This window comes from Taudactylus pleione, unplaced genomic scaffold, assembly GCF_031769625.1.
Source record: "Taudactylus pleione unplaced genomic scaffold, aTauple2 ptg000214l, whole genome shotgun sequence".
In the NCBI taxonomy this organism is placed as follows: domain Eukaryota; kingdom Metazoa; phylum Chordata; class Amphibia; order Anura; family Myobatrachidae; genus Taudactylus; species Taudactylus pleione.
The window spans coordinates 6,744,266-6,769,831 of record NW_028284616.1 but is presented as its reverse complement, the minus strand read 5'-3'; the positions used below and the strand labels follow the sequence as shown (position 1 = coordinate 6,769,831).

Here is a 25,566-nt window from a genome sequence, read left to right as displayed (position 1 = left end):
GATTACCGGTAATTGCTGGGGCTCTTCCGGTGTCCCTCGGGGGGGAGAGAGAAGAGAGAGAGAATGGGTGCTCACATGTCTCACCCTTTTTAATATACTCTGACCTTTCATTAATCTGGGGGATTCCGCCGCACTGAAAGGGTTAATGGGAGTGGGTGGTGCTGGGGGACCAGATGCCCCGGGGGGAGATATCCCGGGAGAGCTCCGCTCACTCTGCTCTGTTCTGTTGTTCCCCTATGGTGTAGAAGTTTTGTCTTTATACCGGAGCAGGGGGGTAATATGTTCCCGGTGTCCCCTCGGGGCTGGGGGAGGCCTCCACCCGTGTACATGCTCCGGGCTTCGCTACATCTCTCGGCACCGCCGAGCGGCTTGGTCCTGGAATGGGGCAGGTAACACCCCGCAACTAATGCTGCTGCTGGCTGTGGGTGTATTGGGCTCTCCGCTACCCGGGGGTGTGAAGGAGCGATAATGTACGTAGTGGTCACTATAGGTGTATTGCTGCTATAGTAGGCGGAGGGGTAACATCTCTGCCTCCCCACCCCCGCCTGTTAGCCCTGTTTGCAGATTGGGTTCACTGTCATAATAAGAGGCCCTCCCCCTATTTTTTTTTTATTTTTTATCATCTCTGTCCTTCCTGCTGTGAAAGGTGCATCAGGCCCAAGGGGAGTTGTAGCCTGTACCTCTCTTCCCCTTTATAGTATGGTATCTTCACTATGCATTTACCTTTTTATGCCACTTTACGTTTGACTTTTCAAAAAAGAGATACTTTTGTACAATAATCTATACTCTTGTATTTGTGCAGCGCTGTCAGTGTACAGCACCCTTTTTTGCTACCATATTAATCCGATGTAGATGTGTAAGTTAATTGGGTTCAATGTATCCTCTACCCCACTTCTGGTAAATTTTATACATCTGCAGTACATAATTTTAGATAAAAACACCTTTTAAATTACAAAAACAAAACATGTTTTGAAGTAATTATTAAATTGCGTTCATTGACACCTGCTCTATTTTACAGCCAATGGTGTGTCTGGATACATGTTGTCCATCAGACTTCTTCTTTTCCCCTGCCTGAGTTAATATACATACAGTATATTTAGCTTTGTTCTATTTTGACTTTTTAAGCACTGTTCACTGCATTATTTGTAGTGGTGTTTACCATAAAATGTCAATGATAGTATCCATTAGCCACTTACACCACTTTCAGACATATAACCTGGGAATTTCCCTGCTCAGATCCTGGTTTTTCATCTCCTCAAAAATCTGGGCTTTTGCTCGAGACCCCCTTTCACATTACACCTGAGACTGAGTAAATTCCCAGGTCGACCCCTTTCAGACATAAGCCAGGTCTGCTCTGGCATTCTAATAGCCAGGGCTGCCAGACTGTTGTCATGTTATACTCCATACGCATACGTACATGTCATACACACTCACGCAAATACACACCCCTTCTCTAGCCACCAGACCTCACAACAATTGGTAGCATCTCTGAAGCACAGACTGGACACCTCTTTCCAATCCATCAGGTACTCTGTCTTCACTTCTTGTTATAAGGGCTGTCTAACCACTGACTTCTCTCCCCAGATCCAGCGATGTCTGTTTCTTTTGTTATTGTAGTAGGGCGCCTTGCCACATACAGGCAGCCCCGAACAGCCAATCGGACGCTTCTAGGTGTGACCCGGGAGTAAAATCCCAGGTTGCACACTTCAGACTTAAAGCCGTATTCAATTAGAAGTGAAAACCCGACATCGGGAAAAAAGTATCGCCGATTGCGACTTTTCACCTGTCTGAAACTTATCTCTGTATTCAATTCCATCCGTATTTCAGGTACGCGGAAAGTCAATGAAATGTATTAAGCAAAAAAGATTCGCCTCTGACTAGCAGGAGAAAAGTGCAACATTTTTGTTTTGGGGTACAATGGTGGGGAAATCACTCAGAACCCTTAGGACAGCCCCCCAATGGACAATTGCATCATAAAAATGCTGAAAACTTAACACCCCAAAAATTACTTTGAATTTGGGGGCGAAAAAGCACAATGTGGGGGGACAAGTTCACAAACTAGCAAAGTAAGGTTCTAGGGGTGCACTAAGAAGGGGTGAAGTGTTTTTTTCGTTGCAGGTGTTTTTATGAGGGTGGAAATTTGCATTTATTAAAATTGTACTTTAGACACATTAAAAGATGCTAGCACCCATTTTCAGGTACCCCAAATTTGACAGGACTACTTATTTTCCCCCCAAACTACTGCTTTATGCCATTCTTCACCACTTGTGCATAAGCGCTTAACTGCTGGCAATTGTGTGAACTTAAGTACCCCAAACCGTTTTAATAGGACTAATTGGGTACTACTACATTGATCCGCAAAGTTTCTGCATCTTTTTGGGCGGTTCAGGCTGATTTCCCAGATTCTGACTTTGCGTGTCGCAGTTTTCGCGTCTTTTGGAATTTAATAGAGCAAATAGCGGGGACGCGCACGATAAGTTTCCGCAGCTAAAATACGCGATCTAGGCGAAAGGTCCAGCATGCAAAACTAATTGAATACGGCCCTTAACCTTTGTTGTGTACCCGGGACAAAAAAAACCCCTGGTCCTGGGACTGTGATCCTGGGTTGGTGCCTTTCAGACATTAACAAGTGTCGGGTAGTTTGGCCATGCCTCAAAAGGGTATAACTAAAATCTACAGCCATGGCCCCAAGTTTTGAGAATGACAAAAGTATTGGTTTTCATAAAGTTTGCTTATTCAGTGTTTTTAGTCTTTTGTCAGATGTTACTATGGTATACTGATGTAAAATTACAAGCATTTCATAAGTGTCACAGGCCTTTATTGACAAATCAGCACGCTGTTAGGGCGATTAACTGATTCTTCTCGCATCCTCCTGTGGGTGTGAGGAGAAAACTGACTGAAGTGCCGGCCACGAGGCTGTTTTCCGGTAAACTGTCATACTAAACAGCGCAAGGAATTGAATAGCCGGACCAACATCCCTGTGCTATTCAACTCTCGCTGAATTGAATCGGCCCCTATCAATATATGATTGATAGTGCACAAGTTCATGAGCCTTCTATACTAAAAAAAACAAAAACGTTTTTAGACTTTGATAGCATTCAATTTTTAGCATTACTTGAGATCATAACTAGCTGTTTACATTATACATTAATAACATAGGGTTCATATGTGTATAAAAACAGGTAAATTAAGGCGGCTGTCAGGCATAATGTATATGAAAATATGGAGCAGAGGTTGCCAACATTTCAGAATTGAATCTTTCGTCAGGCTTTATAATAAAAAAATAAAAATAAAGGTATAGTTCTCACGTGGACAGGTGCTTCTGATGAAATGAATCTATAGAGATGAACGGATGGCACTCCCAGACTGATATTCTCAAAACAAACCGCACACCAAGACAGTGTCAACGTTTCAGCGACTGAGCGCTTTTATCAAGACACATATGTCTTGATAAAAGCGCTCTGTCGCTGAAACGTTGACACCTGACATCTGTACATCTGTCCATTTAGTGTTCCCGTTAGGCTGTTTTAGCGGGGTGCCATGCCTACCCAATTGTAAAAGTTACCCTTTTAGCAGCACCCTGCTAAAACAGACTGCCCTGAGCCTTCTGCACCTGAGGGCTGCAGTGTCCCGCGAGTTGGAAATTTTGCGGTGAACGATTACCGGCGGGTGAATAGACGACGGAGATGTTGCAAAATGACCAGGTTATCTTTATGCAAACTCTCCACGTCACTTGGCAATTTAATGATTAGTCACACGTCACAATCTGTCAGGAAATCGGGTATTCCCTCTGACATTCGAACGGTGATGTGTTTTCAGTTCCTTTGTCACAATATGCTGAACCCGTTCGAATAAGATGCCAAGTGAAGCCGAAAGTTTGCGGGACGTTAACAATGTTGTTTGGCAATTTGGCATCTGTAACTGCGGTGGATGGTGTCCCAGAACGTGGTTAGTCACGCACGTATTACCCTCTTTGAAGTGCTTCCACCACCGAAATACTGCAGCACGGCTAATTGTCTCTCCACCGTATGCTTGCCGTAACCTTTCGTGAGTTTCATTTCCGCTTTTTCCAAGTTGAACTCAAAATTCAATCGCACATCTCTGACGTAATCTCTCACACGTCATCCTCATCCACCATGACGAAATGTACGAAGATCTTCCACTCACTGTGACCAAACAAAGAAAACTACTGCAGTCCAACCGCAGGTTCAGACAAATCGATGTATGAGCTTCACAATAATCAGCACAGCGTTGCCACACCTACCAATAGGACATAAAAAGAGAGGCAGTCTTGTTTCTTTTCAATCAGCCTTTGTGTGTATGTTATATAATTTATGTATATTACACACAGTTTGAATCGGGCTACAAAGAGCCAAAGGAGGAGACCAGCACACTGCCATTCAATAATAATCCAAAGTGTGTTAAAATAATCCATCATAGTAACACACACATTGCACAATGAGCAGCAAGCAAGCAGCGGCATGATACTTATCAATTGCGTGGTGCAGAGAGAACACCACAAGTAGCAGAGGCCCGACTGCCGTTTCGGTGGACCATTCCGGTCACTGTATCCTGTCCGGTCATTCCTAGCGACATTCAATAGCCACAAGCCTACCATCTACTGAAGTGTACTGGTGCATTCCCCAACCAACACCTTCACGTGACAGAGCTAGAACATTAGTTTGTGTGCATGTCTGTTTTCACCTGCTTCTTTACCGATTTAGCCTAGGTGGCTCCTATCAAGCTTATTGGGGGCGATTCAATTCAACGCAAATTGAATAGCGCCGGGAGCAAGCTCCTGGAGCTATTAAATTCGGTGCGCTGTGTGGTTGGAGAATGCCGGTTATGTGTTAACCAGCATTCTCTGACCAAAGTGCTGGGTGTGTGACTTAGCGTCGCGCTAAGCAGGAAAACAGCTGCGTGCCCAGCACTTTGGTCGGATTTCTCTTCACATATCCAGGGGGTTGCGAGAAGAAATCCTTAGCCCCCGCCCAAACAGCGCATTGAATTGAATTGCTCCCATTGCCTTGTAGGTTTTACAAGGATGATTGTGTTACAGTACATCTGTCTTATACTTTTATATTTAATGTTTTATAGATTGAAGCCATGGTGAGCTCAAGCAGTTCAGACCATACAGGAACTATTTTGGTCGCACAATTAATGCGACCAGAGGCACACTTGGCAAATAGAAACCATATTATGAGGCTACTTTTTTATTTATTTTTTTTCATTTTGTTTTTGGATGTCTTATTGTTTTGGGTGCAGTAATGGCACAGTGTTCTGAAATGCTGTTTGTGCAAGCTGGGAACAGATTACAATGGTTCCTGTGCATTGCAGTTAAGTGCAGGTTGTCATGTACTGAGTGGAAAGCTCCAGATAAAGGGGGTGATGCATTCCAATTGCTGGAGTACACCCACTTTTTTTTTTTTTAGTCGCTATGACAATCTGTCAACTGGGATGCAGAAGCCTGGCCTCCCAGTAGAATGCAACATAGAGGGTGGCGAACTGTTAAATAATATGATCACCATTCTGCAGCATGCACAGAAGAAGTGTGGGTGATGTGAGAAAGCAGTACTTTATGTAACAGGTGGTGTAGTCATAGGATTCTCTCCAAGCACAAGAATAGGTGTATCATTTTGTATCCGCAGAGCTTTGGGTAGATTAGTATAATGGATTACAAATAGTGAGGACTTTTTTTTTTTTTTTTTTTTTAAACTAATGGACCATTCTAATGAAGATCATCTGAGAAATGCATGTTTCTACTTCAGGGTCCATAGGGTATCCACAGGATACCTTGGGGTATAGGTGTGACGTCAGTCGCAGGGCACCAAAGAGTTAAGCTTTCAGCCTCCCAGGATGCACTAGGTCCCCCTCCTATACCCCGCCCCCGGGCCAAGGCACCTCAGTTTAGTTTGGTGCCCGGCCGGAGTCGGGTGCACCTGTTGGAGTGGGGGCTAGAAGAGCCCCTGAAGCTTATTCTTCATGCAGCTGTGGCTGCACAACTGGATGAACAGCATGGACAGTCAGTCCTGACGTCCATGCTGTCTTCCCTACACCCCGCCGGTACCAGAACGCCGGTACTGATCCGGGGATGCTGGTGGGCGTCTGGGGTCACAGCTAGCGGTGACCCCAGATGCTCCGGACCATGGCCGGATTCAAGGGGGACAGAGGTAAGCAGCGGGGTCCCGCTGTGGGTCCCCGCTGATCACATGGTCCTAAGTCCCCAGGCAGGGGGCTCCCTGGGGACTGGCTGCAGCGTGGAGCCAGGCGACCAACCTGCGCTTCCACTACCCCCTGGGACAGCGGACCGCAGCAGAGCGGTAGCGCTGCGGCGTCCCAGGGGTTAAATGCATGCCAGGGGAGCGCGCCTTCCCTGTCTCACAGCCGGCGCCTCCCCCGCTGCACACAGCCCTCTCTGCATGCTGCCGACTGGTCCTGTGGCAGCGCTCCTCCCCCAGGCCAGCCTCCTCTCTGCTCCTCGGTGGCCATCTTCTCCAGAACGCATGGTGAACGCTGCTGGAAGCGCTGGACGGAAGCATCGTGGTCTGGGTCCCCCCGCATACCTCTCCTCCGCTGTGGTCAGGTCTGTGTATGCAGCGCTGTGTCCTACCAGGCCCTGTGTCTGTGTAGTTGAGTGATCAGCGCTGTTAGTGCAGGAATTGTTATTTTTCTGCATTGTATGTGACTGTGCTAGCGCTGCTGCCTGTAATCTTTTCTTCTCTAAACTGTCAGCTTTATTACTGTCCCTGTTCTTTCTGCTAAAGCCCTTGCGGTGCGGTGCTGCAGGGTGGTCTCTCGCCTATTTAATACTTAATTGGTGAGAGAGGTCACATACGTGGTGCCATCATGTCTGAAAGTGATTTTCCCCTCCGGCTACAGTGTACCACGTGCAAAGTACCGTTAGCGGAGGGGGAGGGTAGCGCGGAGGGCCTTTGCCGGCAGTGTTTGTCCATGGCGCGGCCTATTACGGTTACAGCACCGGTACAGGAGCCGCCCTGGGCTTGTTTCGCTCAGGCGTTAACAGCTTTAGTGGGCCAGTTAGCTCCGCAGCCCGCGTTTACTCCGATGGGTTTGTCCCAGCAGTCTGTGGTGTCGTCACCCATGCAGGGGTTCCCACGACAATTGGTGGTACCCCACAGTCTCCCTATTTCCCCGCTCCCGGGTTCTCAGGAGCCAGCGTGGGTTAACTCCCTGACGAGTTCTGTACAGCACTTGTCGGATGTGTTGCAAGGGGAGTCTGTGATGCGGTCTCATAAAAGGCCGGTGGCGTCTCTGTCCGCTCCTTATGAGGATGACGAAGGGACGTCTGATGATGGGGAGATTCTAGATCCTTACGATCAGGAACCTCTCCATACTAAGGACGCTGATGCTAAGTCCAAAGTATATATTCCTGGACTTATTCGGGCGGTCCGCACAGCCTTGGTGATTGAGGACGAAGTTCCCCCAGCGGCTAAATCTAAGTATGCCTTTTTCAAAGATGTGAAGGGCGATGCCACAGTCTTTCCTCTTTCGGGTCAGTTGGTGGACCATTTAGAGGAGGCGTGGAAACAACCTGGCAAAAGATACCAGCCGCAGAGACGCCTGGCGGTGGCTTATCCGTTCGCGGATAATTATTTTGCGAAGTGGGAATCCCCTCCACAGGTGGATTCTCACGTGACCCGTCTTGTCCGTAGTGCCACATTGCCGATGCCATCCATGTCCTCCCTTAAGGATGCTACGGACCGCAAGGTAGAAATCTGCCTGAAGTCCGCTTATTCCCTTGCAGGGGGGGCAGCACGGCCGGCTATGGCCATTTGCTGGGTTGCCAGAGCGATGGAGCGCTGGGCGGATTCATTAGAGGCTTCTTTTGAATCCGACTGTCCGGCCGATCAGGCGGAGTTGATTGGCAATCTCCATGATTCGGCCACCTACATCAACGAGGCGGCTCTAGACATTAGTACTCTGGTGTCTAGAATTTCTTCAGCAGCGGTAGCTGCTCGTCGCACCTTGTGGCTGCGATCCTGGAAGGCGGACGCAGATTCCAAGAAAGGTCTGGAAGCGTTGCCGTTTACCGGAGAAGTTCTCTTCGGTCCGGATCTGGATAAGATTGTGGCCACGCTGGCGGCAGCCAAATCTGCCTGTCTCCCGTCGGCCGCTGCTCCTTCTGGTTCGGGACCATCGTCCTTTCGGTCATCTAGGGCCCAGGGCAGGCCCAAACCACAGTCGTTTCCTCGACAGGCTGGCCCTAAGAAATCGGTCAAGCCCCGGAAGCAGGCATGGAGTACCAGACGTCCGGCCCCCAAGCCAGATGACAAGCCTGCGGCCTGACGGTCCGGGCCTCCCTTTGGGGGATCCCAGGGTGGGAGGCCGCCTGCTACAGTTCGCCCAGTGTTGGTCGACCACTACGACAGACACTTGGGTTCTGGAGGTGGTTTCTCACGGATACGCCCTCTCCTTCCGGCACAGACCCCCGGCTCGCTTCTTCACCACGGGTCTCCCATCAGACCGGAACAAGGCTACGGAGCTGCGGAAGGTATTGCACACTATGCTCCAGGCTGGAGTTATAGTGGCGGTTCCATTCTCCCAGAGGGGCCAGGGTTTCTACTCAAATCTATTTTTGGTACAGAAACCCAATGGGTCATATCGTCCGATTCTCAACCTCAAAGCACTCAACAAGTCTTTGCGGGTCCCGAAGTTTCGGATGGAGACCCTACGGTCCATCATTCTGGCGCTGGAACCTGGGGACTACTTGGTGTCATTGGACATACAGGACGCTTACCTGCATGTCCCTATTCTTTGGCGCCATCAACAGTTCCTCAGGTTTGCAATCAGCAGCGACCACTTCCAGTTTCGGGCGTTACCTTTTGGCCTGGCAACAGCACCACGTGTTTTCACCAAGGTGATGGCGGTCATGGCGGCTTCTCTGCGGCTGCAGGGAGTCCGCATGTTGCCGTATTTGGACGACCTGTTATTGGTGGCAGGATCTCCAGAGCTCCTGTTACGCCACTTGGACCTGACCATTGCACTGCTGCAACGGCACGGCTGGCTAATCAACTGGCAGAAGTCCACTCTAATCCCGTCTCGGAGGATTCTGCATCTTGGAGCCTTATTGGACTCTTCAGGGTCTGTCCGTGGACATTCCTCTGCGGTTGCCGCTACGACCGGACCTTCTGTCTCAGGGTCCTTGCCTTCACCCGGACCTGACTCGGCTGTCTTTGACGGCGTGGCTGTTGAGACGGCCATGCTGAGGTCCCGGGGGTTTTCCAGCTCTGTGGTGCGTACCATGTTGCGAGCTCGGAAACCGTCTTCCGCGAGGATATACCGTCGCGTGTGGCATACGTTCTTCCAGTGGTGTCGACCGAGAGGTTATGCACCGCGGGAGTTTCGTCTGTCTCGGATTCTCGCCTTCCTGCAAGCGGGACTAGATCATGGGCTTCGCCTTGCTTCTTTGAAGGTACAGGTTTCGGCCCTATGTGTCTGGTTTCACCGTAGGATTGCTACAATCCCGGATGTGCGCACCTTTATGCAGGGTGTTCTCCGCATTCAGCCGCCCTTTGTTCCACCTGTGGCGCCTTGGGATTTGGCTGTGGTCCTGAGGGCTCTCCAAGGACCGCCGTTTGAACCACTGGGCTCAGTGGATCTTAAATGGCTAACAGCTAAGACTGTTTTCCTTCTGGCTATTGCTTCGGCCAGACGTGTTTCTGAGTTAGGGGCTCTTTCTTGTAGACCCCCTTTCTTGGTTTTTCATGGGAACAGGGCAGTACTCCGCACTCAGCCCAAGTTTCTTCCCAAAGTTGTTTCCCAGTTTCATATTAACGAGGAAATAGTTGTTCCGGCCTTTAACTCACCGGGTCTTTCCGTGGGTGAGGCCTCTTTGGATGTTGTGCGGGCCTTAAGGACTTATGTTGACCGCACTTCTTCGTTTAGGAAGTCGGACGCTTTGTTTGTCCTCTTTGGCTTCCGTAAAAAGGGTTGGCCTGCTTCAAAGCAAACTTTGGCAGCCTGGATCCGTATGGCTATTTCTGAAGCTTATCTTCATGAAGGCCTACCGGTCCCTCCTTCTCTGAAGGCTCATTCCACTAGGTCTGTGGGTCCTTCGTGGGCAGCTCGACGTGGTGCCTCGGCAGTTCAGATCTGCAAGGCTGCTACGTGGTCTTCTGTCCATACCTTCGTGAGGTATTACAGGTTTGACACCTTCGCCTCTCAGGATGCTTCCTTCGGGCGGCGGATTCTCCTTTCTGCACAGGAGCGTCCCCACCCTTAAAGGATACTGCTTTGGGACATCCCCAAGGTATCCTGTGGATACCCTATGGACCCTGAAGTAGAAAATATGAGATATGGTAAGAACTTACCCTTGTTATCTCTATTTCTACGAAGTCCATAGGGTTCCACAGGACTCCCGCCCTGTCGCACCTGTGCTGCAGATGGGCTTTGCTCTGGTCACCGGTTTTCCGTCTCCCTCTGGTGAGAATGTGATTCTTGTATGTGTCCAGATCTTTGTTCTCTCTCTTCCTTCTCCTCCTCCGGCCTATGGCTTGGTAACTAACTGAGGTGCCTTGGCCCGGGGGCGGGGTATAGGAGGGGGACCTAGTGCATCCTGGGAGGCTGAAAGCTTAACTCTTTGGTGCCCTGCGACTGACGTCACACCTATACCCCAAGGTATCCTGTGGAACCCTATGGACTTCGTAGAAATAGAGATAACAAGGGTAAGTTCTTACCATATCTCATATTTTTGTTTGGCGTTCTGAGACTGGTTTGGTTAGTAGTTATTGCATAGGAATGCCAAACAAGCTTTTGCCTTTTTCATGACTGACTGGCCTTTTGAGGCAATATTCCACTAGAGTATATTGATATTTCATTATATAAATATGTATATCATTTTTTTTTAACTGCTCCCATACAAATATGTACCGAAATTAGAATGAAAACTTGTTCACATTAAGCACGTTTAATGTGCTATTTATAAGTCACATTATTTACTTATTGCATGTTTTTCCGACTGAGCAATTCAATTATTTCTGCTCTCCCCCTCCGGAGGTAGTGAGCAGGGAATCTGTATGAATTACCGCCGGACGCAAATCCCGACAGTGGCAGGCCGACATGGCTGAAAATCCCGATCGTACCCAGGTAAGTATAAACTAACCTAACCCTAATCCCGACAGCGGCAGGCCGACATGGCTGAAAATCCCGATCGTACCCAGGTAAGTATAAACTAACCTAACCCTAACCCTCCTTAGGGGTGCCTAACCCTAACCCCGTACCCACCGCCTAAACCATAACCTCCCGGGGGGGGCCCTAACCCTAAATCCCCCCCCCAGGAGCCCTAACCCCCCCCCCCCCCAAAACCACCCACCCCCGTAGCTGTCCGCAGTGGCGCCCGTCATCACTTCGATCGGGATGCCGGGCGCCTGTCTCCCGGCGTTTGTAAGATGACAGGCGTCTATATTTAGACGCCTGTCATTTAACCCTCGCTGGGATAAAGCAGTCGGGAAGCCAGCTGTCGGGCTTACGTCCGCCGGCTTCCCGACTGCATACCGTGGGCTGAAATGCACGAAAAGCACATTTTCGGTGTTTGCACCTGCGCTAAGCCCAAAACCAGCATTGTGACACTAGTTTAGTCCAATCTCTGTTTGCACCTTAGGAGGGTGCGAGCAGAAACCCTGTAGTCGCAGGTCAACAGTGTGGCCAATTGAATAGCTCCAGGAACTAATTCCTGGCTCTGTTCAACATTGCATTGAAAGGCCCCTATGGGGGGGAATTTGTGTGTTATATTTCACCACCACAATGGCTTTGAAATTAAACAAACAAGATGTGCTTTAACTGCAGACTTTCAGATTTAGTTTGAGGGTAATTACATCCAAATCAGGTGAACGGTGTAGGAATTACAACGGTTTCTATATGTGCCTCCTACTTTTTAAGGGGCCAAAAGTAATGGGACTATCAACTCAAAAGCTATTTCATGGACAGGTGTGAGCTATTCCCTCGTTATTTCATTATCAATTAAGCAGGTAAAAGGTCTGGAGTTGATTCTAGGTGTGACATTTGCATTTGGAATTAGTTGCTGTCGACTCTCAATATGAGATCCAAAGAGCTGTCACTATCAGTGAAGCAAGCCATCATTAGCCTGAAAAATCAAAACCAACCCATCAGAGAGATAGCAAAAAACATTAGGTGTGGCCAAATCAACTGTTTGGAACATTCTTAAAAAGAAAGAATGCACTGGAGAGCTCAGCAACACCAAAAGACCCGGAAGACCACGGAAAACAACTGTGGTGGATAACAGAAGAATTATTTCCCTGGTGAAGAAAAACCCCTTCACGACAGTTGGCCAAATCAAGTACACTCTCCAGGAGGTAGGTGTATATGTGTCAAAGTCAACAATCAAGAGAAGACTTCACAAGAGTGAATATAGAGGGTTCACCACAAGATGTAAACCATTGGTGAGCCACAACAACAGGAAGACCAGATTAGAGTTTGCCAAACAACATCTAAAAAAGCCATTACAGTTCTGGAACAACATCCTATGGACAGATGAGACAAAGATCAGCTTGTACCAGAGTGATGGGAAGAGAAGAGTATGGAGAAGGAAAGGAACTGCTCACGATTCAAAACATAGCACCTCATCAGTGAAGCATGGAGGTGGTAGTGTCATGGCGTGGGCATGTATGGCTGCCAATGGAACTGGTTCCCTTATATTTATTGATGTGACTGCTGTCAAAAGCAGCAGAATTAATTTCTGAAGTGTTTCTGTCAATATTATATGCTCATATTCAGTCAAATGCTTCAGAATTCATTGGACGGCACTTCACAGTGCAGATGGACAATGACCCGAAGCATACTGCAAAAGCAACCAAAGAGTTTTTTAAGGCTAAAAAGTGGAATGTTATGCAATGGCCAAGTCAATCCCCTGACTTGAATCCGATTGAGCATGCATTTCACTTGATGAAGACAAAACTGAAGGGAAAATGCCCCAAGAACAAGCAGGAACTGAAGACATTTGCAGAAGAGGCCTGGCAGAGCATCACCAGAAATGAAACCCAGCGTCTGGTGATGTCTATGCGTTCCAGACTTCAGGCTGTAATTGCCTGCAAAGGATTTGCAGCAAAGTATTAAAAAGTGAAAGTTAGATTTAGGATTGTTTAGTTTGTCCCATTACTTTTGGCCCGTTAAAAAGTGGGAGGCACATATATAAACCGTTGTAATTCCTACACCATTCACCTGATTTGGATGTGACTACCGTATATACTCGAGTATAAGTCGACCCGAATATAAGCCGAGGTACCTACTTTTACCCCAAAAAACTGGGAAAACTTACTGACTCTAGTATAAGCCTAGTGTGGGAAATGGCAGCAGCTGGATGTGCCCCCAGTAGTAATTCCCCCTGGTTGTGCCCCCAGTAGTAATCCCTCCTGGTAGTGCCCCCAGTGGTAATCCCCCCTTTCAGTGCCTCCAGTAGTAATCCCCCCCCCTGGTAGTACCCCCAGTAGTAATCCCCCCTTTTAGTGCCCCCTGTAGTAATCCCCCACTGGTAGTGCCCCCTGTATTAATCCTCCCCTGGTAGTTCCCCCAGTGGTAATCCCCCATTTTAGTGCCCCCTGTAGTAATCGCCCCCTGATAATGCCCCCTGGTAGTGTCTCCCATCACCCACTGCGGGAGCCGGAAGATGGCTCCCGCAGTGGGAGCAGCAGCAGCCGCTGAGAGTCTGACAGACTCTCAGCGGCTGCTGATTACACCAAACACGCAGCTGCCAGCTCTGGCGGCTGTGCGTTTGGCAGTGTGTAGCGCTGACCGAACTCCGTCCGGTCAGCGCTACACTTGACTCGAGTATAAGCCGAGTGGGTTCTTTTTCAGCACATTTTTTGTGCTGAAAAACTCGGCTTATACTCGAGTATATACGGTACCCTCAAACAAAATCTGAAAGTCTGCAGTTAAATCACATCTTGTTTGTTTCATTTCAAAGCCATTGTGGTGGTGAAATATATATATATATATATAACACACACAGGCCAAAATATGAAAATTCTGTCAATGTCCCAATATTTATGCACCTGACTGTGTGTGATATATATATATATATATATATATATATATATATATATATATATATATATATATTGCATCAAACAGATTATTAACTAAGTATAAAAGTCCTCTTATTTTGTGGGCCAAGATGAGCCAACTGGGGTGCATAATGGGCCTGATTCAGACCCACTCACGAGCGGCTGTCCGCTCGCAAGTGGGTCGATGGTGTGCACTGCGCATGCGCACGATGGAGGGAGCTCCGTCGTGCACGAGACGCGACGAGCGAAGGACTTTCCTTCGCTCGTAGTGTCTGATCAAAGGGGGCGTGCTGTCGATGTTGATTGACAGCACGCCCCCTTTGGTGGGCGTGCCGGGGGCGTGTCTGCCAGACGTAGGCGTTCCCAAGGGAACGCCTACTGTCAGAAGCCGGCCCCACTGACATCACTAGTGATGTCAGTGGGAGTGGTTTTGGCTCTGATAGAACCAAAATTACTCCTGGCCTTGCGGTTGAGAAACTCAACCGCAGGCTTCTGCTCGCACTGGCGATGGTCAAGACCATCGCGACCATCATCCTGCACGCTCGTATATGCTGTGGGTGGTGACCCACAGCTATACGAGCGTCCAGGAGGATGCTCCATAATTATGGAGGTGGGCCCTGATTCAGAGCGAGCGCTCTGGTCAGAGCGTCCGGCTCTGAATCAGGGCCAATGTTTGCCCGGAGTGGTGGGATGCTGAAGTCGGTGTGCACCTTTGCTTTAGCATCCAGGTAGCAATTGTACACAGAAAGGAGCATTGCAGGTACTCAGATTTTGCTGTTCTTAAATAACTCCAAGCTTGTGAGACTACATGTGGCTCAAGTTATATGAAAATCTTTCAGTACTGTTCTGATGTCTTAGCTTAGCCCGTCATAGGTAGTATTTGTTGTGTAATGCACACAACATGCCACAAACCATGTAGAAATTTTTTTTACATGAGCAAGATGTGTTTTTTTGCATGTAAAGGAAATCCAGAAAAAAATGCATCAGTCATTTATTTGACTAATATTTTACAACTTTGCTGGTTACCATCTAAGGTGGTATGCATGGATGCTATTACATTGTTGGTACCCACTCTCTAAAGGTGCACACACGCTAGATGTGCTCATGATGCGATATTGTGAGCAATTTCCCTTGAACTCTCCCTGGCACTCCAGGACACGATATGGTGCTAAAAAGTGTCCAATCTGACCAACGATCTCTCGTGCGTCCTTAATGCTATCCAGTATGTCGTGTACGAGATTGGCAGATCTTGCCTGCTGTAGGCAAGATCTGACGATTCGATGTACGTCCCGTGGTTACGCGCATAAACATCGTGATCAGACACTCACGATTTGGACATATATTACACTATTTGTCGTTCCTGATGAAATAAGGCGAATCGTGCAAAATATTGTCTAGTGTGTATGCACCATAAGGTGTTGCCATTTGGCGGGAATGGGGCATGCTAACTAGCATCCGCAGGTTGTATAGTGACATTTGTGTGATAAATAGCTTGCTCAGCCCCCCATTGGCTCTCAAGTGCTGGCAGTAGCTAATAATGGGCTCCAGTGTTAAGTGAATTATGTTTCTGCATCTTATTCTTGTGGCGAGGACTCCACATTAAGAGGGACACAGACAAGCATGTAAGGGAGCACTGGCTGCCATTAGGAACGAGAATGGCTTCTGAGACTGTCATGTGGGGAGAGCTTGGATGGCATGTGAAAGCACAATTGGTATGTAAGGTAACTAATTGATTTGCTTGGCATTGGTTTTGACACTGGTATGTGGGGAGCTCATACTTATTTACTGAGGCCTAGTATATGCCTAATCACTTTAGTTGGCACTGTGGAGTTAATTATTTTTGTCCTAAGCCTCATTGAATTGTTGACATTATCATTGTCGACCTGCTGTTGACATTGTGAGCGGTGATATCCTGTATGCATACCTTTCTGACCCTGGCTCTTAACTTATGGATACATTTTTTTTTCATGCTTATTTTGATTTCCAGTTGGTATTAATGGTTTAGGAATTCTTCAGGATGTGGCTTTATTGCAACTCCATATCTTGTTCCAGGGTGTCCCATTAATACTTATTTCTCAGATCTATACACAAACATGACTTTTTATTCATATACAAGAATAAGGCAAGAAATGCATAGACATACATTCTACTGGTCACTTGTGAAGGATTGTGTTGTAGTGTCGGAACTCGTTTATTTATTGTGAGATTGCTTGGATCCTGTATCTGCAGAACAGGTGTACCTCACATTTTGGCATGCTCCCCTTTTTTTTTTTTTCTTTTTTTTGTTGTTTTAAATGGTACCTGAGATCGAGTCAAAAAGCTTTCCCGCTAGGCTTGCGTTGCGCCCTGCCCTTCTTTTTTTTTTTTTTTTTTTTTTAAAGTCTAAATGTGCCCCACCTATTTTCCGTTGGGATTACCGCGCTGACAGGCTGCAGACGTGTCTCGGCTCACTCCGGCTGTCAGCTCTTCTTGGCTGCATGGCTCCCCCGGCGAGTGAATAGATGACGTGCGCACGGTATCTATTCACACTGCGGGAGAGCTTGGGAGCAGCCCAGCATCTCCGTCAGTGCTGGGCACGCCCCCTAAGTGCAACATTTGGTACCCATTAATCAGCTCATTTTAGGCTTGACCCAGGTCGGGTAACTCGGGTTGCTCCATTTATACCCCTTTTACACTGCTGCAATAACCCGGCTTATTGCTGGGCCTACCCATGTCGCAGCTCAGTGTAAAAGAGTCCCTGAAAAATATCCCTTGTCAAGTGACCTGGCAGTCCAACCCAGGTAGCTACCAGGGTCGGACCTGGTTAATGGCGCAACCCGGGTTATCCGACCTGGGTCATGCCTAAAATGAGCGGATTGGTGGTTGTCACCTCCCACTTTTTATGACCTCACAGGTTTAGCAGGGCAGACCCAGGTTCAGTGTGAACGGGCTGACCTGAGAATAACCCAGATTGGTGGTGTTGTGTAAACGGTGTCTGACCTGGGTTGGAACCATGTCTGAATTCCCAGGTCGGACCTGGGTTTTTGGTGGAAAAGAGCCATTACACTGCACCATTACCCAGATCCATCCTGGGTTTGACCCTGGTAGCTACCTGGGTTGGATTACCCGGTCACTTGACTGGTTTATTTTTAAGGGACCCTTTTACACTGAGCTGTGATCCGGGTAGACCCAGCAATAACCCAGGTTATCGCAGCAGTGTAAAAGGGGTATTGCAGTCCTGGTTTAAGTGATATCCATGCTTGAGCACAGATGGTTAAATCAAAATAACTGCAGTACTACTTAAGACACTTGTGCTCAAGTATGACTATTCTTAAAACCTGGACTGTTGGTGTACCTTGAGTACCGTGGTTGGGAACCCCTGTTATAGGGGGAAATAAACTCCCAGCGCGTCAATGTGCTCAGAGCTATCCATTTTTCTGCACTGTAAATGCTCAGCTAGTGGTTTCTACTCGCATAGTCCTGAGGGTCCGAGCAGAAATCTGACTTAACTAGTGCTTTGGGGCTAGTAGCAGTGTTACCATGTGTGATAACTGCATCGTACTCGGCGGTTAAGTCAGGAAACACTGTTTACCACAACTAAGCCCCGGGCATTAGTTGCAGTAAACGGAAACTCCTGACTTCAGTGCCAGGTGCAGTGCTGTCAATTGAACAGCTCTGGGCACTGAACCCAGGGGAAGCAATCGGGAAGCCTATATACCGGCAGCCGGCTTACCGACTGTCTTATCCCGGCAAGGGTGAAATGCCGGGCGTCTAGATGTAGACGCCCGCATTTCCCCAACGCCGGGAGACCGGCGCCAGGCATCACGATCGTATTGATGCCGAGTGCCGCGAGTGGCCAGCTGCTGGGGGGGGGTTAGGTTTAGGGCTCCCGGGGGGACTTAGAGCTAGGCAACCCCCGGGAGAGTTAGGGCTAGGGAGGGTTAGGGTTAGGCACCCCCAGGGGGGACTTAGGGTTAGGCACCCCCCCGGGGGACTTAGGTTTAGGCAGCGGGGAAGGGGGTGGTTAGGGTTAGGCACCCCTAAGGAGGGTTAGGGGGGTTAGGTTAGTGGATACTTACCTATCCACGATTGGGATTTCCAGCGCTGTTGGGCTTACGCTGCGTCGCACTCTGCCCCTTGTCGGGCTGCCGCTGACTGGATATCATACCCAGTCCTAACCCAGGACCTACATTGGGTCCTTCCCCCCCACTCATGTATTTGGGGGGGGGGGGGGCGAGGGACCATGAAGCTTTTTAGGTGTCAGTAAAATCAATTTACAACTATACACATTTCATCTGAAAGGTGATTAAGCTATCTCCCCCTATGCACACAAACTACCAAGTTCCTGTGCAGACAAATATTTCCTGGCTGTAAAGGGCCAGGTTGATTATTTACAATAGCTTTCCTTTTTCCCACATCTACTTGGTTGGATTGACTTCTACAGTTGCCTCAATTGTCCGCTTATAACGGGAGTTTGCTTGAGCCAGGCCATAGCTGAGAAGTACAGTACTTGGGTAGAAATGGTTGTAGGCAAAGTTTGAGGAATCAATTAAAATACATGAGCCAGCAAGTTTTTGATAGAGCCAGCAAACGTGTCCAATTAACAATAGAAATGACTCAGTAATCATGCACCGCTTGTTCCTTTATTTACATATTAGCTGGCTCCTGCTGCCTGTCTAGCCTTGGTTGTAGGTGACAAGAAGTGTAGAAATATGCTAATGTGACTATTGCTGGGTACACCCTAAAGGAGTGTACACACCTACAGATATATCTGACCTGGTGGGAAGGAAAATGGTCCATTTTCCAGTGTTTGGTAACAAATTTCTATTGTTTGCTCCCATACATTACCAGATATTCCATCCCATCAGACGGATTGGACAGATATATCTATAGGTGTGTACGCAGCTTTACTCTATGGGCTCGATTCAGTTGAATGCAAATTAAATAGCATCGGGAGGGAGCTCCCTCAGCTATTCAATTCAGTGCGCTGTTGGGTCGGAGATTGCCCGTTCTCCCACAGGGTGTTTAGTTGCGAGAACGGGCATTCCCCGACTAAACTGTTCGGTGCGATGCTATTTCTGCGGCGCAAAGGGTAGAAAATTGCATTGTGCCTGTACTTTTGTCGGATTTCTGCTCGCACCCCTGGAGGGATGCGAGAAGAAATCCTTAATAGCGCGCTGAATTGAATAGCTTTGGGAGCTCCCTCCCCGGCGCTATTTAATTTGCGTTCTAAGGATACTGGATTTCAACCTCTATACGCACCTACCTATACCTTCTAAAACCTGCCTATAAACCTCTAAAATTGACGCTATTTGCGTATGCAGTCTTACAATAAAATAAAGACTTTGTGCTTTGAAACACATGTTCAAGGTCTAATTCTTTGCGCTAAATTGTACTTAGATCACAGCGTGTAACTGACTGTACTTTACTTGAATAATACTTATATACCAAATAGTCTTTATTTCACAGCATTTGTAATGAATGAATAAAACTTGGATCTTTTACTTTATAGCTATGGAACCTTTTGTGTAAGTGTGCATTATGTAAGTATTAGGGATATAGTTTGCTATGTGATTAGTAGCTGCATGCGTGCGCAAACAGCGTTCGCATGTAGACTATTCACTAATGTGCAAAATATTAACAGCGCAACTGTGTGTATTAATGTGCGTATGAGGTATGGTAAAATATGCGATCGCATGATGCTTAATAGCATCGCCATATGTACTTAAGTGTGAGTTTAGCTAAAATGGCACTGGGCGGTCATTCGCAAAATGGCTTCTTGCGGATTCTTGTTTCTAAAATGGAGTCTAGCTGCCATTCGCAAGATGGCGTCACGCAAGCTAAATTTTACGCTGATTCTGTCTCAGCCACTAATCCAGCTTCGACAGTTCAATTGAACGAGCCCTAAGCATCAGTCACCGAACCGATATGCGCCCCGATTTGTAAGCGATATACTTACCAATAAGTCGCTTGATATGTCTGGCCTGTCATTACAACTGGGCGGGGCATTTAAATTTGCCTGCCCAGTTGTGATGTCCGTGTTGGCAGTCCTTGCAGCCAGTGTACGGACGGGCAGCGGGTCGCCTGTACACACCTGCAGTTACACCATGCATTCACGATATATTGTTCATTGATCGAACAATATATCGACAAGTGTGTACCCAGCATTAGTCTTATGTTTGAAGGAATAATGACAAATATGATATTTGGTTCCAATCTTCATTTTTTTTTTTTTTTTTTTTCATTTTGTATAGTCATTCTCTGAAAGTGAATGAGTGTCTCAGTGGTATTTGTTGCTTAAATGACTGGCCTCTTTGACTAAAGTTTAATGTGAGCGTAAACAGATACCAGGTAGGTGAAGAAAGCTATGCATTCATTCCCTCTTATGCTTTGTGGAAGCCACTAAGAACATTATGGGGCGATTCACTTTAGCACGATGTGCTGGGAATTTAGATTGTGCACAGATGAGTCAAGTCACATCGCCAATCTTGCGGTTTATTTCCAAACGCTCAGATAAGTTTCACAGCAAAATTAAAAAAAATTTCCCTCGTACCCCCTGAGCATGGGAAAAGATGGGGAAATGTTTTATTTTAAGTTAAAAATGCTGACCGTGCAGAACCTGTGGTACTCCTGACTATGAATAATCAGGCATCTGGGATGCGATTCAATTGTTTGACAGAATTACCTCCCATTGTGGTTGTGAGCTTATTCATTTGTTTGTGCAACCAGACTATATTTTCGCGCAAGAATGCATGGGATTAGCAGTGTAAAGCTGCTTATCCGGGGCGCACTGCAGTTAAGGCCCACCCAGCCCCAGAGCCCTACTTTACAGGGTGTGCTGATTTAAATCAACTTGATTTTAAATCTCATGAATTAAAGAGAAAAAAAAAAAATAATTGATTGAAATCACATGATTATTTAAAAAAATATATAATATATAAGATATTTAATGTATTGTGGAAAATGCACATTGGTTCAGAAAATGCAGCTGGTAATGAAAATATGGTAGCAGTAGAGCAATAGCTAACAGCTCCAGCATCAATAGAAAGTGGTGTGTGTGTGTGTGTGTGTGTGTGTGTGTATGTGTATATATATATATATATATATATATATATATGTGTGTGTGTGTGTGTGTGTGTGTGTGTATGTATATATATATATTTATTAGTGCTGTCATAACTGAGAAACCGCTTCGGTACTGACAAAGCTGCATAACATGTTTTTTTATTTATTTTTTTTAAAGGTGTTCAATAAACCTTGTGTAGGCTTATTCAGATTTACAAATCAAGCAAGGCAATTGCCGACTATTGTAACTTTTAACATCATTGCTGTTTCTTTCCTTTTGCAGTTTGTGTGTAATTTGCTGTGCCATGGTTAATGGTGACACTGTCAAGTCATTTAAATTAATGTTAGTTTTTTAAAAGAATGTTGTATTATTGTTTTTACTTGGTTTATTTGTTTACTTGATCATTTTAATAAAAATCCAATTTAAATAAAAAAGGTATCTTTTTAAATCATGATTTTTTTTTTTATTTTTTTTTCACACCCTGCTTTACACGGATTTCTGCTTGCCTAAGGGCTAGCCTCCCAAAATAATTGTATTGGCTACCGGTCACTTTAGTCAGGAGCTTATTCTGTCAAGCAATTGAATTGCTCCATTGGAGGCATTTAAATAGCACAATATGGCCAATACTGACATGACTGTTTTCAGGTGAATATCCCAAACATGCTGCCAACATTTTGCAAACTTGTCTTGAAAACACTGAAATAGAACATTAAATACAATTTTCTATACCCCCCAAAAAATACTGTACAGACTTTAATTGGCTGAAAAACACTTGCTGCCTACCATTTTTCCAATGTGACAAAAACATTTAAAGATCAACCATATGAATCCTTTAAAAAACATCCAAGACTTTGCTACTGGCCAGTAACCACCTTCTAATACTATTCTGCTATGTTATTTGGCACTTTGGAGAGGAAGGGTTCAGGGTGACTTCCTCACTTCTTCATAAGCTTCTTCCTGGTCACACACTGTAGAATGTACATGTGAGAGGGTACTTCAGGAAAGTTACTTGTGATGTGTGCAATATTTAAGTCACAAATTTGTGCTCCCAAACTCATTGAATTGTGTCGCCCCCTTTTTTTTCTCTAATGGATTCATTAGAGTGGTATAGTGTATTTAGCATACAATAATACAAAGATGTGGCTAACTCATTCATCTACTATAATTTATATGGATATTAGATGTCGATGAGTTCTGACCATAGAAAAGCACAAGTCTCAGGGTGCCACAAATTTGAGGTGACCTTATAATGACCCTGGCAAGTCCTACTATGGCATGCATAATTCCTTATAATACACAATTTCTCTTTCATCCACTAGGGGACACTGGAGGTGCTTACGCTGGGGTATAGAGGCGTGGATAGCTGGAGCTGGCACTTTAAATAATTTCGAAGTGTGAAGCTCCTCCCCCTCTATTCCCCACCAGCCCTCAGTTTAGAAAATGTGCCTCATGGAGCTGGTCACAATCTGCTGTGCTCCAGCAATACATTTTGTTTTTATTTTAATTTAGGTTTAGTTTTTTTTTTACTACATCTTTTACACTATATATTAGGTACCCTTCACCACCTCTCTAAAGGTGGGGGCCCGGGTACCTGGCGCCCTGTTCTTAGTAGAGCAGGAAGGAGTGCACAGTGCTTATCCTAAAAGCAACTGACAGCTCCTGATCGCCACAGCACACTTCTACACAGTGACAAGGTCACAAGAAGAAGTGCTGAGCTGAACGAGAGAAGAGATCTCTGAGGGGAGCGCAGTGAGTACACTCAGCTGCGCATCCCCCGTCTCCCGCCCTGCTTCCCGACGCTGGTTTAGAGCAGCGCTACAGCGCGGCTTTCTATCTACTAAGTCTCCCCTCTCCCCGCTAGTTTAGAACATCGCGGGCTGTAGAGGGGTTGACAGGTGTTGCAGCCAGCGGTACACAGGCTCCCCTCTCCCCGCTAGTAGAGCGGCAAGCGGGGCAGTCAGAGGGGGAAGTTCATATATGGCCAGCGTTAAGCAGCCATACTGCATGCCTCAGGAGGAGGAAGGGGGCGGAGTCTAATGAGCGGGCTCTCTCTTTATACGCGGCAAGCGGCTGTTACAACAGCGTGGCTGCCGTTTCTAACACTACCTGCATCTCTCCACATTACATTAGAGTGCAGAAGCCACACAGTGTGGGCAGAAGGATGATCTCCTGGCACACACCCCTTCTACAGGATCCTTTCCAAAAGGGTCTGTGAAGATAACACTGGGGTGTACAAGGTCCAGGGAATCTGAATTATTGGGAGGGAGTGGTGTGAACCTCCTCCTCTGTTTCCCACTAGCCTTCTGTCTCTGTACTGATTCTGTTTGAGTGGCTGTGTGTATACCAATTATCAGAAAATATTTGGTTGTTCTAAATGTAACCACAAACTAAGCCAATTGCTGTTGACACCACGCTATGTGATGCTTGTTTAGTAACACAAGGGGCAGCACAGATGGTGTAATGGTTAGCATTGCTGCCTCACAAAGCTGAGGTCGTGGGTCCCACTACGGCCCTTAGGTGTGGAGTTTGTATGTTCTCACTGTGCTTGCGTGGGTTTCCTCCGGGTGTTCCGGTTTTATATATATATTATATTATAAACCTCTGTAGCTATAACTGTATCGCCTACTCCTCCATGGGCCGCTGACATGGCAGGAGTTATGACGGCTGTAACGTCAGAATTGACGGCGAGTAGGAGGGTTGACCAAATATCTGGACTGGTACAGATTGTGTACCGCTTCTACATTGTCCTCCACTGCCTATCATAAGCCTGCAGTGAGCGTCCTCTGCCGACTGTCCTCCAGTCGTATGAGGAACCCCTCGCAGCTCCGCGCTGCCGGATTTAGAATGTGTCACTCTGGGTGGAGCCTTAAAATTCTAGCTGTCAGGCAGATCCTTAATCCACCTGAGGAAGTAGTTCCTGCAGCTCACACAACCACTTCTAGACAAGCAACTGGATAAGCGGTTCCAAATCCACATTGTTTTCCTTCTGGCTATCCAATTCCATTATCCATGATGGAACAGTGAAAAACACCTCCTCCAGTAGATGCATTTGTTTTTTTTGTTTTTTTTTAAGGAAACAACTATTCCTTTGCCGGCCACTAACGTAACCAGCGATGTGATTGGTTATAGTCTTGTGGCTGCCTATAGGCTGATTGCTGGACAAGTCGCAGCACTTCCTGCATCAGTCAGTAAAGGTTTGCAGCATTTTGACATAGTTGTGTGTGTGTGTGTGTGTGGCTGTTTTTCTGCTGCCTACTGATCATATAATACTACTGTGGCTCTCCAACTCTTCTGCTCGCAAGTTGTAATAAACACTGCGATCCATTTACAGCAGCAGGAGCCCATTTTAGGCCTACGCTTGTAAGCGCCTGGGTTAACAATGCTGTAATTGCTGGGTGGACCAGTTGATTATGGGCTTGGATACTTCTAGAGCAGAGTTCCGATTACTAGCAGAACTCTCCGTGAGTCAGCAGTTTACATGATATCAGTCAGATCAGTGCTCGTATGTCCGCTTCTGCTGTTTCTGCCCGCAGAGTTCTCTGCTTGCTCTCTTGGCAGGCGGATGCAGACTCCAAACGGGCTGTTGAGGGTCTACGGTTCACAGGTGATATGCTTTTTAGTCCAGAACTGAAAAAATGGATATCCCAAGCCACTGGGGGTAAGTCTTCTTTCCTTCTTTAGAATGCTCCGTCACCCAAGAGGACTTACACTGGTCCCTTATTTCATTCCTTTCATGCATCCCTTTCGTTAAAGGGCCAGAGGTGTACCCCCTCGCACATTAGGGGTGGCAGAGGTAGAGGTCACCCACATACAGTTACACGTCGACAGGATCAAAGACGAGTCGACCAACAGGTGGCTGACTGTCTCCCATCCCACCTGGGATCTCCTGCGATGGGACCTTGCTTACAGACTTTTCAACAAGCTTGGAACCAGACCTCTTTAGATCCGTGGATTCGCAAGCTACTTTCCGTGTGGCTCCGAATAGATTTCGAGGTTTCCACTCCACATCGGTTCTTCTCTACGAGTCTGCCGGTGTACACGGACAAGGCCCCTGTTAAACCTAAAGTCTTCAAACAGTATCTGAAGCTGTATCGTTTCACTATGGAGTCACTTCAGTCTGTCATTGCAAGCTTCGAACCGGCAGAGTTCCTCATTTCTCTGTATATAAAGGATGTGCATCACCATGTCCCAAATTGGGAACCGCATCAGGCTTTACTGCATTTTGCGATTTTGCAAACTCACCATCCGTTTCGAGCGTTGCCGTTCGGGTTATCCTCGGCTCCCCGTGTTTTCACTAAAATTGTCTGTCATGTCGATCAGTTAATCAAGGCTCCATCGGACCACTTCTCTTGGACCATGCCTCACTGACATAATCAATTTCAAGAAACCCAATCCGAGTCTGTCCCAAAGACTCCAGTTCTGGGGATGATCCTAGATCGGCATTACAGAGGTTTTTCCTTTTGGAAGACTTGGCATCCGGCT

The 25,566-nt window shown here is 46.9% G+C and overlaps 1 protein-coding gene across 3 annotated transcripts in view; it reads left to right on the top strand.

Annotated features, from left to right (window-relative positions):
• Positions 1–25,566, top strand: part of GATAD2A (GATA zinc finger domain containing 2A) — a 105,232-nt gene that overhangs the window by 13,734 nt on the left and 65,932 nt on the right. The window lies entirely within an intron of this gene.